The sequence below is a fragment of the Protopterus annectens genome, chromosome 10.part0 (genome assembly GCF_019279795.1).
Source record: "Protopterus annectens isolate FY-2018-M chromosome 10.part0, PAN1.0, whole genome shotgun sequence".
NCBI classification, from domain to species: Eukaryota; Metazoa; Chordata; order Ceratodontiformes; family Protopteridae; genus Protopterus; species Protopterus annectens.
In genome coordinates, this window is record NC_056744.1 from 1,278,741,598 (window position 1) to 1,278,757,470 (window position 15,873).

Sequence of the window (15,873 nt, forward strand, 5' to 3'; positions counted from 1 at the left end):
GAGGGACGGCGTGAAACTACTCCACTCAATACTGGCCACTTATGGTTTAAGTAAGTCTGTGGATTTCTTTATGTTTATGTATTTTAGGAAGTGTAGATGAGACATGTATTGGATCATTTTTTTTCCTCGATCAATTGTTTAGATCAATATATGTATATATTGGTCTACTTTAAAGGATCAGAAAGGATCAAAATTTCACAACATCGAATCTCTGATCAGTCAAGACCAGATCATCGAAATTGTGAAATATCGAACATTATGAAAGGAGATTGTCGTACAGTGTGGAACCGGAAATTTACCATTCTTTTCAATGTAGTGCAATCTCAGAGTTGGTATATTTAAGTAGCAGTGGTGTGGGGGGTACAGTGGGACTTGCCTCCCCCCTGCAAAAATGTGAAAGAAGACATTTTCACCTCTTATATTTTTTTTAAGTTTGATATTTCACAACTTTGATCATCTGGTCTTTGATGATCAGAGGTTCGATGTTGTGAAATTTTGATCCTTTGAAGTAGACCCATATGATTTTTATATGTCAATGATTGTATTTTTATATGTCAATGATTGTATTTTCTTCTTACACCATTGCTTCTATTTACCAGTCTTATGCAATGTAACTGCAATGTACAATCTTGTTTTTCTATCTAAGTGATTTTACTCTAATTGTATGTATATTTGTGGAGCTTTTCTCCCTGGGCCTCCACTGAAAATGGGCTCTTTTCAGGCCCAGTGGACTTTCCCGGTTAAAAAATGCAATAGATAGATAGGTAGATAGATAGATAGATAGATAGATAGATAGATAGATAGATAGATAGATAGATAAATACTCATATGCTATGTGTATGTACATATATTTCATACATGTTCATATATGTATTTTTATACCCAAGATCCTTAAAAATAAAGAAACACACAGACCATCATATTTCTCAAATTTATCTGTTCTAATTCACATACTTCGTAAAACTGTTTCAGTAATTCTGTTTAACAAGTCATGGCTAATATTTCTATAATGGTATTTTTATCAACCAGTAATTAATAATATTTAAAATTTACCTCTTTATTGTCAACACAACAATACAGTTGGTTTACAGCTGTGAGAATGCACAATCCCTGGGGTTGGGGCATATGCACTTTCCTTCGGTGTTGTGTGATCTTGGAAATGGAATAAATAAGTAGCAGGGGCGTGTGGAGGGTGTATGGAGCGAATATGTTTTCTTACTTAAATGTTCTGAGGATTAGCTGTGGCATGTGCACAGAAGTGTTAATGTTTGTCAGTGTAAATGTGTTGACTTTAGTGAAGTCAACTTAGCAGCCATTTGACAGTTGCTAGTATACCCATATGGCTGTATATAGGTAGAAAAATGAATTGATGAATTGATAAATATAGATATATAGATGCATACCTATATTTACATACACATTTTTTAGTTACACTTTTCCTGGGTCTGTTGTGATGTAGTGAGTTCATAGGTTCATAGGTTCATAGGTAAGTACTAGGTTATCTGCCCTAAGGCATTTATAAGCCTAGCCAGAATGTGTTGGCTTTCGCCGCCCCCTTAGATTAGTTCCCTATGCCTCTGTCCAGCAGAGCCACTGAAGTGATCCCCGGGGTAAACTTTCTGTTTCCCATCCACTCGTTAAGGTTTCTTTTGAAGAGTGTTAATGAGGAGCTCTGCCTAATGTAGATTGGAATCTTGTTCCAAAGCATGGGAAGTCTCTGGGACAGGAATCTATCCCTCCAGCACATCCTTTTTATTGTTGTAGTGAGGTTTAAATCCCTAGAGCGTGTGGCTCGAGGGGATAAGGTTTTCTTTAGGTGGAGCATGTCCATCAATTCTAGGTTGGACATGGCCTTGTATGTCAGGCAGAGATCACCTCTGAGTAGGCGGTATGCAACCGAGTACAGCTGGAGTTTCTTCAGTCAAGCTGCATAGGGCATCTGTTTGAGGCCATTGATCCTCTTGGTGAGGTACTTCTGTGGTCTTTCCAGCTGTTGCAGGTGTCTTGTAAGGTACATCCCAAATGGGGCATTGTACTCTATGATGGGTCTGATGAGTGATGAGTAGAGGGGCACAATGACCTCTTTTGATCTGGATGCAAACCCTTTTGTGATTAGGTGGGCCACTTAGAAGGATTTTCTAACCACTTTGGCAATGTGATTATCCAAGGTGAGATGACTATCTACTTGGGTCCCCAGATCCCTTATTACATCTTCCATATTTAGGGGACTACCACCTATGTGGTAGTTTGTGGGTACTTTGTTTTTTCCAAAGGGGATGCCTATGCACTTTTTGGCATTTAGCTTGAGGCCATGATTTTGACACCAGGTATCCTTCTCAGTGAGACCCTTTTGAAGGATGTCTGTGTCAGCTGGAGAGTCAATTATAGCCCCTAGTTTGCAGTCGTCTGTGAACTTGGTCAGCCATAGTCCTCCTGTGCTTGCCTGTACCTCTGAAAAGAATATGCTGAACAGGAGGGGTCCTAGGACTGAGCCCTGGGAAACGCCACTTGTAACCGGTTTAGAGTCAGACCTAGCTCCCGCAACTCTCACCATGTGAGTTCTGTCCATGAGCCAGTTTGCAACCCATCTTGTGATGTAAGGGTTTATGTTTAGGCTGGTGAGCTTGTCTATAATACCAGAATGGGGAATGGTGTTGAAGGCCTTAACAAGGTCTAGGTAGGCTGTGTGTACCACCATTCCCTCGTCTATAGTCTTGGTAACTGTCTCAAAGAAGTCCACCAGGTTTAGGAGGCATGATCTACCCTTAACAAAGTGGAACTGGGTAGGGCCCAGTGTTTGGAGGTTCCCAATGTTTCTGTTAATGAGTTCCATGATGATGCACTCCATAGCCTTGCAGACCATGATAGTCTGGTTTATAGGGCGATAGTTCCCGGGGTCTGTTGTGGCTCCACCATTGTGGAGTGGAATAACCATTGCTGTGCACCACTCTATGGGTACATAGCCTGTGGAGAGGCTGAGTTTAAACAGTGTGTTTAGATGAAGGGTTAGTTCGTCTTTCAGCTCGTGTAGGACGCAGCCTGGGACACCATCCAGTCCCATTGATGCTGTATTTTTGGCTTTGGAGAGGGCTGTTTTGACCTGAGTGTCTGTGATTTCAGGGACTCTACATTCTTCTGGTATGGTTATGGGCTCTTTTGGGGGTGAAGTTTGTGCTGAAACTGTCTGCCAGGATGTTGGCGATATCGGCCGGGTCAGTGTATTTTTTGCTATTCTGCACTAACTCCAAGCAGATCTGAGCATTGCCACTTAGATTGTTGACATAGCTAAATAATGTCTTGTGGTTATCTTTGGAATCCTTAACAATTTTTCTTTCAAAGCTCGCCTTGGATGATTTTATGAGGGATCATAGTTTCTTGCTGATACTGATCAGGGATGTCTTTCCTTCTTTGGATTTTACTCTTTTCTATACTAGTTTCCTCCTTCTATTGTATAGCTTGTTTATGGCAGGTATCCACCACACTGGTTTCCTTTTCTTGGAGGAGTGAGTCTTAGTTTTGCTTGGGATGGCATGATTCATGGATTTTTGTAGGTGCCTGTAGAATGCATTAGTAAAGGATTTTGCAGCTTGGAAAGTGTTATGCTTTAGCATGGGGGCTTTGAAACTTTCTACCTTGGTCTTAAGTAACATGAAGTTTACTTTTGAAAACCTTTTCACGGTGGTTTCCTTGTCTGGGGGTTGGGGTGGAATGTGGATATCCAAAGTGATTTGTTTATGGTCAGCTCTAACCAGCGAGGGGTTGACCTCCGGTGTGGAACACTGGTCACCAATGTTGGTGATGACCAGGTCCAATATGTTGTCACCTCTGGTGGGAGTGTTGACCAGTTGAACTAGGGTGTTTGAGTTTATAAATTCTAGGAAATGTTAGGCAAGGGAGTTAGTACTTGAGTAGTTCTCCCAGTTAATGTTTGGGTAATTGAAATCACCCGATATCAGGGTGTTTGGTAGGACGTTTATGTTTCCCAGTGTTTCCAGAAATGCGGAATGGGGGTCCTGAGACATGGTGGGTGATCTGTAGCAAGCTACAATTTGAATTACAGCTTTGCCCATTGTTAGTTGCATGTGGATGATCTCTGAAGCATCGTGCTGTGCCACTAACCTGGAGGTGTGGGTATCCTTGATGAATATGGATACGCCTCCACCTTTTGTATTTTGGTTTGGGTTCTATGGCTGAAATGTATGGTATGAGTTGTAGCCTGATAGTGCTGGGGTGCTCTCTGGAGCCTTAAACCAGGTTTCTGTTACTGCACATATATCGATTTTCTCCATACTGAGAAGTGCCTTGAGTGCATGCATTTTGAGGTTTGGACATCTGGCATTAAGTAGCATTACCCTCAGTTTTTTGTTACTTGTGCTATTTACGGTGGTGGGTTTATCTTTTGAGCCTTGCCTAAAAAAGGCACAATGGGGGTGGCAAGAGCCTTGGCCAGTATTCGAAAGCCTAAGGGTGACAGGCGCAAGCTGTCTCTAGTGAAGCAGCGCGGCATGTCGAGCATGTCATCCCAGGTGGACAGACACTGGGTCCCCTTTGAATGACACCAGAAACGTAGCCAATTGCTGAAATCGAGAATTTTTCCTTTATACCGTGGTATAATTCTTGGTGAGGGCAGGATGCTACTCAGGGTCAGGGTCATATCGGCCTGGGCTATGTGATCAGAGAGCTCTTCCATGTCTCTTTTCATGTAGTCCAGGGAGGTACGTCTCAGGTCATTCACACCAACAAGGACAATGACAGAGTCATATTTGTACTTGTTCTGGAGTGACCTGAGTGCTTGTGTTATGTGGTGGATCCTGGCACCCGACAGGCAGCTAACAGTAACCTTGTCCTTATTCAGCCTAGTGAGTGGGACATCAGTGTGCCTGACTATAGAGTCACCTATTACTAGTATGTTGGGTATGTTATTTTGCCTTTAGGGCTGTGATTGCATGGCACACTGGTTTTGTGAAGTATGTGTTTCATGATTTGTGTTGGGGGGCTGGAGGTTGCTTGGTTGTTTGCTTTGGAGGTCTCTATTGGTTTTGCAGATTTGTATTTAGAGCCTCCGAGTATGTTTTCATGTATTTATGTGTGTTATTTGCTGGTGCTGGTTTAATGGATCTATGTGAGACTGGTGGTGTGATGCAAGTATTTCCCTTCTCTTCTTGACTGTCTGATCCAGTCTTGGGTTGAGAGAGATTAGCCTCTAGTATGGCTGTATAACTGCATCTCTTGCATGTATTAGTGTTTGGTGGTAGGAGGAGGGGGTTGTCTGAGTACATGATGCAGTTGTAAAATTGCCTCAAAATGCCCAGATTCACCAGTTGGACTGGAGAGTACACCTGAAACTACCCTTTGGACATGCCTGGATAGGTACAGTGAACTGTTTTACTGGATGGCTGGTAAGGTCGAATAGAGAGCCTTGTCCTTCTCTACAATACAGGAGGGTCTAGTGCTAGGGTTTATAAATGCTTGCTATATGTTTTCAGCAAGTGCCGGGCTGAGAAATGAATGGCTTGAGTGCTTAAGTTCAAAGTTTGTCTAGTTCCAAGGGAAAAATTGAAGAGGAGACTTTCTGGAGCCGGGACTGGCGCTGCCGGTTAATGTTCCATTAAATAGTTGGGGGAAGTCTGTACTCTCTCATTTTATAAGCAGAGATAACAGTGAAAAACAATGCTTTACAAATTCATATTAATATAAAATAACATAAGCTATTATCAGGCCAGGTATAAGAGACCTGTATCCATAAATACATTTAGGACAAGAGAAGGAGTGAACACATTTGGTAGATATTCCTCTCCAAGCAGAGGGACTAGCAGCTCATTGCAGCACTTGTGGAAAAGTGAGAAACACACACATAGCTATACTAGTAAAAGACAGTCTTCCAAAAGGGATCATGGCAACAATATCCTGCATTTCCTGTGACATTTCCTCTTTAAATCATGATGAGACCTGTTCTCACAGTCGTGGTATTTGATTGTGCCAAAGCTATTATTGGTCACTCACCAAGTTAGGGAAGGGTCAGACAACCATGCTGTAAATGAGCTACTAAACTGCAATGGACCATTAATGTCAATAAGAATGACAGAGTCAATAACATAGCAAAATCTTCACACTAATAAGCTTACTTCAGACATCGAGGAAATGTTTAATATCTATTTTTAAAAATTCCATGAGGATCTTAAAGATAAAATTAATAATCCCGATGATAACAACATTTTCAATTATTTAAAGAAAAATGTTACTAACAAACTCAATGACCAACAAATATCTCTGTTGAATATTACTCTGGCAGAAGTTAAAAAAGCTTTAAAAAAGGTAAAAAATGGTACAGTTCCATGGTTAGGAGGTTTAAGTATGGAATTATATAGTCTGTTTCCGTTAAATATTTTGTAATTACTAAGTGACGTTTTCAGGGTAATTCATAGTGACAAGATAATTCCTCCTTCATGGAAATTTCCTGTAATCTCACCTATACTTAAACAAGGAAAGGATAATAAGTTAGTTTTCTCATATAGACCTATTTCATTATTAAAGCAAGACTATAAAATATTTACTTCCATTTGTGCTACAATATTAAGAGATATAGTAAATGCATTAATAAAGATAAAACAGGGTTTATAGTCAATAGATTAACATATGATAATATAAAAAGGGCAGTAACTATCTTAGTTAGCAAAAGGAATGAACATGAAATCGGTCCTAATTTGCTTAGATATTGAGAGAGCGTTTGATTCTGTATATTGGAACTGCTTGTTTAAACTTTAGAAACATTAGCATTTCCAGAACAGTTTGCTGGAATATTAAAAACCTGTATAGAGACTCCAAAGCATATGTTAAAGTTGGATCTTACATTTCTCAAGGATTCATTTTAAACAAGGGCACAAAGCAAAGGTGTCCCTAGTCCCCTCTCTTATTTGCATTAGTTATCAAACACTTAGCCAATAGTATGAGAAGCGATAAAAAAAAATGATGGATTTTCAATTAACAGACATTATCAATCTAAAATACAACTTTTTGAAGATGACATTTTAATAACTATAGGAGATTTAAATTATTCACTTGAAGAAATAGATAAAGAAATTGAAATGTTTCAAGAAGTATCACTGCTGAAATTTAATAACAGCAATAAAATTGAAACTTTAGTGTTTAATCAATTATATAATAAGTTTAAAGATACATATGAATATAATTGGGAAGGAAAAGAAATAAAATATTTAGGAATAAAAATATCAAGATGTAAATTAAATTATTAATAATAATTATGAAAAAGTAATTTGAAAAAGTGTTACTTCTTATTAATAAAATGTAATTAATTTTTTTTTACTTTTGACAATAGATTAGTATTTATTAAAATGATATTTCCCAAGATTATATATATATATATATATATATATATATATATATATATATATATATATATAGATATATATATATGGGTTCACTTTGGAATCTCAAAATACTGAAATGTCGAATTTCAGTATCTCGAGACCAAATTGTCGAATATGCAGTTGCGCGAAACTGCAGAATATCGAACCCAGAAATGTTGAACCCGCTGTACTGATGGTGAGTTAGGTACGTGTTATGGTTTTTAAGGGTTTTTGTGTTTGTGAGTGTGCTGCGGAGTTTTAGTTGTGGGTTAGGATAGGTACATAAGAGTGTGAGTGTGTCAGTGTTCAGAGTGGTGGTGTTCGTATGTATGTGATATGTGTTTTTTCAAGGGGGTTGTAGAATGTGTGGTGGTGGGTGTTCTGCCTTTCAGTGTTTAGTGCAAACTTGGAGTTAGTATATATATATACATATATAAATAACTAGTGGGGGTGTGGAGGTGCAGGGGGGCTTACAGGAAGGGTAGGTGTGTGTGTTTGTTTTGTGTTCATGTGTGTTGTTTTGTTTTGTTGTAGTGTTGGGAGATGGGTGTATTTGTGTTTGTATGTGTGGTGTAGTGTTTTGTTGACGTTCGCGGTTTTGAATTTCGCTGTTTTAGTTTTCTGGTTTGTGAGTTTTTGGATTTATAGTCTCGAGATACTGATATTCCATATTTCAGTATTTCAAGATTATAAAGTGAATATATATATATATATATATATATATATATATATATATATATATATATATATATATATATATATATATATATATATATATATATTATTGTGTGTGTGTGTGTGTGTGTGTGTGTGTGTGTGTGTGTGAGTGTGTGTGTGTGTGTGTGTGTGTGTGTGTGTGTGTGTGTGTATATATATATATATATATATATATATATATATATATATATATATATATATATTATTGTGTGTGTGTGTGTGTGTGTGTGTGTGTGTGTGTGTGTGTGTGTGTGTGTGTGTGTGTGTGTGTGTGTGTGTGTGTGTGTGTGTGTGTGTGTGTGTGTGTGTGCATGTATTGCATTCAGTAGCTTTAATACCCGACAAAAAAACTTTTAAAGAAAATGGAAAAAATGTTAACTTTATTATTATGGCATCCTATAAAGCTGAGAATTGCTTATGGAAATCATATAAGATTATGGGACTATGGTGGTATTAACTTCCTAGATGTAGAATTTTAAGGCGGGAATTTAATAAAACCTAAGCAGACTTTTTTTCTATGTAGGCATCGTGGCACATTGCTTACACAAAAGTAAGCAGGCTTGCAATCCAATAAACAGAGCTGGGCAGCGCGCACACACGCCAACATGGAAGAATCCGTGGCATGCAAATCACCTCATAAGCAGGTGAATTGCATGCAAATGAGGGAGGTAGAGCAATCCAGCAAGGGGATAGGCAGTCCTGCAGACCCCATGTTGGTGTCCATAATGTACAAAGAAAAATTCCATGTACAGGCTTTTAAACAGACCACAAAGTCTACAAAAGTGTAGTCAAATGGGCAGAAATAGCATAGAAGACACAGATGTGTGCAAAATTATCCACCATGTTTCCAAAACTGTATGGGAAATAATTTAAAATATATATGTATTTTTTAATGTTGCGGTGTGGATATGTTTGGAAGACTCGCTGCAGTGTGCAAACATGCTGTTATGAAAAAAAAAAAAAAAAAAGAGTGTAAAAACCAAATTTGTTAGTATGTGACAGTAATGTATTATAGGACCCTGTGTGGAATATCTACAATGGTGGAATGGTGTTGTTGTTAATGAGGTAGGACCTGGAACCATGTAGTTTCCAGGTTGTGTTCATGGATCTGTATGCAAATGAGGTAGTGTTACTGAATAGCACAAATAGGTATCTGTGTCCACAGTCCATATCCATGTAGGCAAATAACCTTGTTGGGGTCCAGAGAAGAGGTAACTAACATCAAGGGGGGTTGTGTCTGAGGACTTGTAAACTCATTGGAGCTCAGCAACGCCTGTCTGAGCAGTGCACAGTTGTGCTCAGCAGGGGGATGTGTACACTGCTAAACTTTGTTTACTTTCAGGGTGCATGTTTCAGTGTGTTTGCATGGTACACTGCCATGCTGAGCATGACCTTTCATGGGGGAGGTGTGCAGTGACTGCTGAGCATTGTTTACCTTAGCTGCACATGTTTGCATGGCACACCACAGTGCTGAGCAAGGAAGGCTGTCAAAAAAAATTGGCTGAAAAAGCCAATGGTATATTAATTACTGATGACCCTTGTTTCAATTAAACTAGGGCCATTAACAGTCCTTAATGATGCACTTGGAAGGTGGAATGCATCATAGGTAACCAATCACACAGGCTGCACTTACAGCAGAGCACTATAAAGGTTGCATATACCCTACAGTCTGATTTCACCCCCATACTCTGTACCAGTGGAGTACAGACTTGGGACTTTTAACTGAAGGAATGCTAGGGGCTGCTGCAGGTCTGCTGCATCTGTATGTGCAAGATGATGAGATCAATGCTGCTGCTGCTGCTGCGGTAGCTAACAATAGGCCTAGACTGAGAAGGAGAAGAGTGCTCAGGCTCAGGGTAACCTTCCAGGGCTACATGACTTGGAGGTTGTAGAGCATTACAGACTAGACAAGGACATGCTACAAGAACTCACTGAGTTGTGCCACCCTCAACTCAGACCCAGAGCCAATAGAGGGGAACCCATCCCAGTGGAAATAAAGGTATGTGTAGCTCTTAGGGTACTAGCTGCAGGTACTTTTCAAAAAACAACTAGGGACATGATGGGGATCTCACAGGCATCAGCATCCAGGGTACTCCATGACTTCCTGGCTGCTATGCTACCACATGCCAGTGAGCACATTTATTTTCCCTGCACCCCTGAGGGAAGGGCCAGCAGTATGCAACACTTCTAACATGTAGCACACTACCCTGAGGTACTGAGTGCCATAGATGGACTCATGTACACATCAAGGCACCACCTGGTGAGAAGGGTAGAATCTAAGTCAGCAGCAAGAGGTATCACTCCATCAACTGCCAGGTTATGTGCAATGCCTTGAGCATTATTATAAATGTGTGTGTTGGCAGCCCTAGCAGTTATCACAACTCCCATATCTGGCATGCATCGCAGCTGTACCAGATGTTTGTTAGGGGGGACATCCCACATGGCCATTTACTGGGGGATGCTGGCTACGCACTGCAACCACAACCATGGATGATGACATCCATCAGAAATGTACACACACCCATGGATGAATGCCATAATGAGGCACACATACAAACTAGGAATATCATAGAGTGTGTGTTTGGGCAGCTGAAATCATGGTTCTGGTGCCTTGATATATCTGGTGGAGCCCTGCAGTACTCTCCAGCCACATGTGCACAGATGTTCACAGTATGTGCCATGCTACACAATATGGTCCTTCAGAAACAGCTGTAGTAGGATCAGCAAAGGGAAGGGATGCACAGCTCCCCACCAGTGCCTAGCTCCCCACAGCCACACCCACAGGGGGACTTGGAGGAGGAAACCCCTGAGGATGACCCTGTAGGCTTTGGCCAAGAGACAATGCATAGCAGATGCACTGACAACCTAGTGGCCTGAGGACTGACACTTTACTCTAACTTGCAAACAAATAGCAAAAATGATACCAGCCAGCCCACACAACCTGTACCTAACCGTGTATGGCTGTGCACTGCATGCATTTAGACAGAGTCAGCCCAGAAGTACAGTTCTGTCAGCTGCTGCATTCACAATGTAAGTCACTCACCTATACACCAGTTGTAAGGGGTACTAGAATGGGGTAGCATATGTATGGATCTGCTGCATGTATGCAAGGAAATATAGTGGGCTACTAGGCTACTTGGAGACAGCTAACAGCCACTTAGGACAACAGGTACTCTGTCCAATAGTATGTGCTGCATAATATGCACTAGGCCCCATGGCTGGAAAATCCATTACATTATTCAAGGGAGATGGCAAACAGTGGGGTCACAGGACAGTCGCACAACTGTCTGTGCCAGCAGAGCATAGGCTGGTCGTCACCCACCCCCAACACATCAGTGTTCCCATACAACTGCTGTAACAGTAAGTCTGCAATGATATATCAGCAGACCAGCCAATTCCAGGGCTGTGGTATAGAACCTGGCCACACGTTCTATGTCTCACGTAATGCAGGAGTGACAATGTATGTCTGTATGCTGTTGATTGTGTGAAGAATGGCACTGCTCTGCCTGGTGGCTCACTGACCTAGAGACATTGGCATGGGTGATGGTGTTGATGGTTTAAATTTGGCAGTATCCAAATCTTTTGCATGTGAGGTACTCATATGGCAGTATTCCCACAGATTGTCATACCTCTCAATATGTTACTGCAAGAAAACTGGACAAAGTCAGATGGAATGGAGGAACAAAGGGCCAAAACTACAGAGAGACATTACACATGCTCTGATGAACCTAGAAGATGAATAATATAACAGCAGGTTGCAGTAGAAAAGAATAGCTGCAGGATGTAATTGCCATCACTTCAATGTGTCAGTTGTTGTTGTTGTGTCTTTCGGCTTTTCCCGGTTAGGGGTCGCCACAGCGGAACTCCGGTCCGCTAATGATTGGTAGTTGATTTTTACATGCCGAGTTACCAGCCCTGATGCACAACCTTCAACGAAGGTACGCCCATTCACGTATGTCTTCACGCAGAAGACGCTCTAGCTGAGAATCGAACTGGACAGCTTCTTACTGTGAGATCACTTAAATGTGTCAGTAATTAGTACAATTCAGTGATTGCATTATACAATATTATACTGGAACACCAAAATGTATGAGGGACAGACCAGACATATGGGGTGAAATCCTGGACATTGTGCAAAAACATATACAGAGAGAAGTATGCAGACTGCCACCCTGTGAGTGGTGTTACATTATGCACTCCAGTCAAATATTAAATAACGCACCCAGTCGGGGAATGCCTTGGACAATTTCAAGGAAGTGTACTGTGGAAACAAGTGCAGTAGCCAATGTCTGCAGCACACAAAATTCTGAACCTGTGTACTGGTAGCTCTGGCCTGGAGTCACCTTGTAAGGGCTGACAGCCTCACTGGGCATGCTCATAAACTTAGCTAACTTGAGCACAAGTCAGTTGCCTCTTCATCACAAAGACCTGCTATGTGGAAATATGTCTGTACATACAGACAACTGCATATACATATCTGTCTGTCCCTATCCCCCTCACACATGATTAGTGCATCTATCAGTATGTATCACATATACATATGATACCAATATATATATAGCTATATAAATTACAGTGATACATAGACTGTACACACATATCTGCCTAACACATTTACATAACATACAGACACAGCAACATTTACAGAGACATCCCTGTTTCCCTGTTATACATATATATATATATATATATATATATATATATATATACATATATGTATGTGTGTGTGTGTGTGTGTGTGTGTGTGTGTGGGGATGTAAGAAAGTCCCCACATACCCTCAGAATGCTGAGGTTGTCTGCACTTACACATCACAACAGTTGCCCAAAGGAACCAGACCAAGGCTACAACAGTACATAATCCACTCACCCATAGACCCCTGTGCCTGTGGAATGTCACCTTGTAGACAGACACAGGTGAGTAGGTGTTGTAATGTACAATGGTATCAATGCATACTTTGAACAGGCCATATTGTCCCTGGCCACATGGTTGCCTATCTAACTGCAACCAGGCACATATGGCCATACTGGTAACTGTACACACATAGCAGGGATATTAACAGGTATCCCACTCCTAGGACACTAGATACATTGACACTACCAAGCAATATCACTCTGCAGGCCACACATGCTGTCTAATGCAAGGCTACTTTGTGAACTCCACAAGTACTGTGCCTGCTATCACATATACAACAGATGTAACCTGTGGCACATGCAATAAGTACTGCAAGCTATAGTGTGTAATAGTAGATAAGTAGGGTTTCTAACCTCTCATTAGTCAACTGTGTGTGTGTGTGTGTGTGTGTGTGTGTGTGTGTGTGGGTGGGTATGTGTAAATATATCTCCATGCAGCATTATGGACATGCCCATATGGGCCATCTCCGTGCAATGGTTATGCATTTTATGGCCCTGTGACTAGCGTCTGGTCTATACACTGCCCTCCTCTACAAGGCCTGCTGATGTCATCCACCTTAAGAGCACTGGCAGACAGTCTAACATTAGATAAACTCTGTGGCACATGTGATAAGTACTGCAGGTTATCGTGTGTAGTAGTAGACAGGTAAGGGTTCTAATAGAACATCAGTCAACTGTGTGTATGTAAATATATCCACTTGCAGCACTAAAGATGGCCCATGCAATGGTTATGCATTTTATTGGTCCCCATGACTAGCTGCAGGCCCTAAATTACCCTCCTCTACATAATCATAACTGATGTCCGCCACCTGTCTGACCCAGACACAGGATATTTGTAAATGTGTCATCTCCATCTCCACACCTTCTGGATTTGCAAATTCAGAAAACCCAGATGACATGTAGGAAGGGTAGCAGACCTTATCAAAAATTATGAATGCATGATTATACTGACTACCCCTAATAGACTGCTCTACACATATGCACCTTGGGAGCCATGCACTTAAACTGCCATACCTTGTTGATGTCATATGTCTGCTGTGCTGTCATGCCATCCTGTGCCACTGTATTGCCTCCATGTGTCCATAGTCCATCCCCTCAGCCTCAACATACACAGGTCCATGACACACCTGTCATTCTGTAACACTACCACCAGTCCAAAATTATGAAGCAAAGATACACAAAGTGTGATGTGTAGTCATGACATATGCCAGCGTACAGTACCTGTTGTCATCCTCAACAAGTGGCATGGCAAAACAATACTGCACTACACCAGTACACGTCAAGTAATATAGACACCCTGTGCATCAGACGCATAGTAGCATTCCCTTGCATCAATGGCATGGATGGCAGGGATATGGCACAGGTATCATCATATGGACAGGGTGTGGTGTGGGGGTGCCATATGCCTAGGTTGTGCCAAACAGTTGACAGCATGTGTATGAGTCAGGAAGGGGTGCAGGTTAGATGGACCATGGAGAGGTGCTGTGTGTGTCTGTTGGTGACCTGTATGTGACATTGGTGTTTGAGTGTGTGCATGTACACAATCAAGCCCAGTGCTAGCCCTACACTTGTGTATGTTGGACAGCTGTGGACCATACATGGTATAGTGGTTAGTTCCCCATCTCTGGCCACAAACATGGGAACTGGCTCTGACAGGAGTAGCACTGACACCACCATGCCCAAGGTCAGATGCAGTGCTAGTACCTGATGGTTCCTGCTGTCTGCTGGGGCCCATGTCCCTCATAGTACCACCCAGGACCACATGCCCATAGCCTGCCACATCATGGTGTGGACAGCACACTTCCCTCTGTAACACTGGAGGTACTGCCGCTATGGGGCCGTGACTGCGCATGGTCACGTGGATGCTCAGCAGATGGTGTTGCTGACCTACGTCCATGTGTCTGACACCAAACTCCAACCAGATTTTCCAGCACAGACAATGTGTGGTCCAAGACAGACACTGTCTCAGCCCATCTGTCCACTGCTTCAGTGAACTGATCTAAGGTGTCCTCAATGCAGTGAAGGGAGTCACAGAAGTCAAACTGTGCTACATCCATACCCTAGCATCCATCTGGTGCTGGATTCAGAATATGCCTGTGCTTCCATAATGGACCGAAATATGTGCCGATTGACCAGTGATGTGACACTTGCAACAGGTTGTGGATGAACAGCAGTCATCCTACGAGCACCCCTGTCAATCCACCTGTGTGAGACTGAGTATGTGTGGGCACACTGACTGTGTGTGATGAGAATAGAGGTAGAAGAGGGATGTCAACCTCTGGGACAGATTCAATCCCCAACAACCACATCTATGCCTTGCTATGGTCACCATCACCATCAGAGTCTGATGGGACACAGATATCAAATTGTGAGGGGGACAGTGTCTAACCCCTTCCTAGTTATCTGTGAGAACCAAGGCAAAAGCAGTACATTACTACTTGCACTTTTATGTATGGTAAATCACACAGACTCATATAAATGAGGATCCACAACTGCATTATCAGTCTCACATCTTTTCATCTCCACTCCCATGCACAACAAGATAACCTCACACCAACACACACAGACAAGTCAAGCTGTTTATAACATGCACTTCAGCCACATCCAGTTAAAGTTGCCAGTGCAACCTGCCTGTAAAGTATGCAATATGACACTATACATGATAGAACTACTCATAAAACCCAGTACACTTATCTTGAGAATGATATGCCAGTACTAGTGTCACTGCCTCAGGTGTGTACCATCTCCCTTTTGTGTTTGAACAGGCATATGGGAGTAATTGCCTCATATATACCAGGCTGTGTAGGAGCTCAAAACTATAAGTGCAAATATGTCGATGGTTATTTAAATACACCTGTGATTACCCAGTCTATGAACC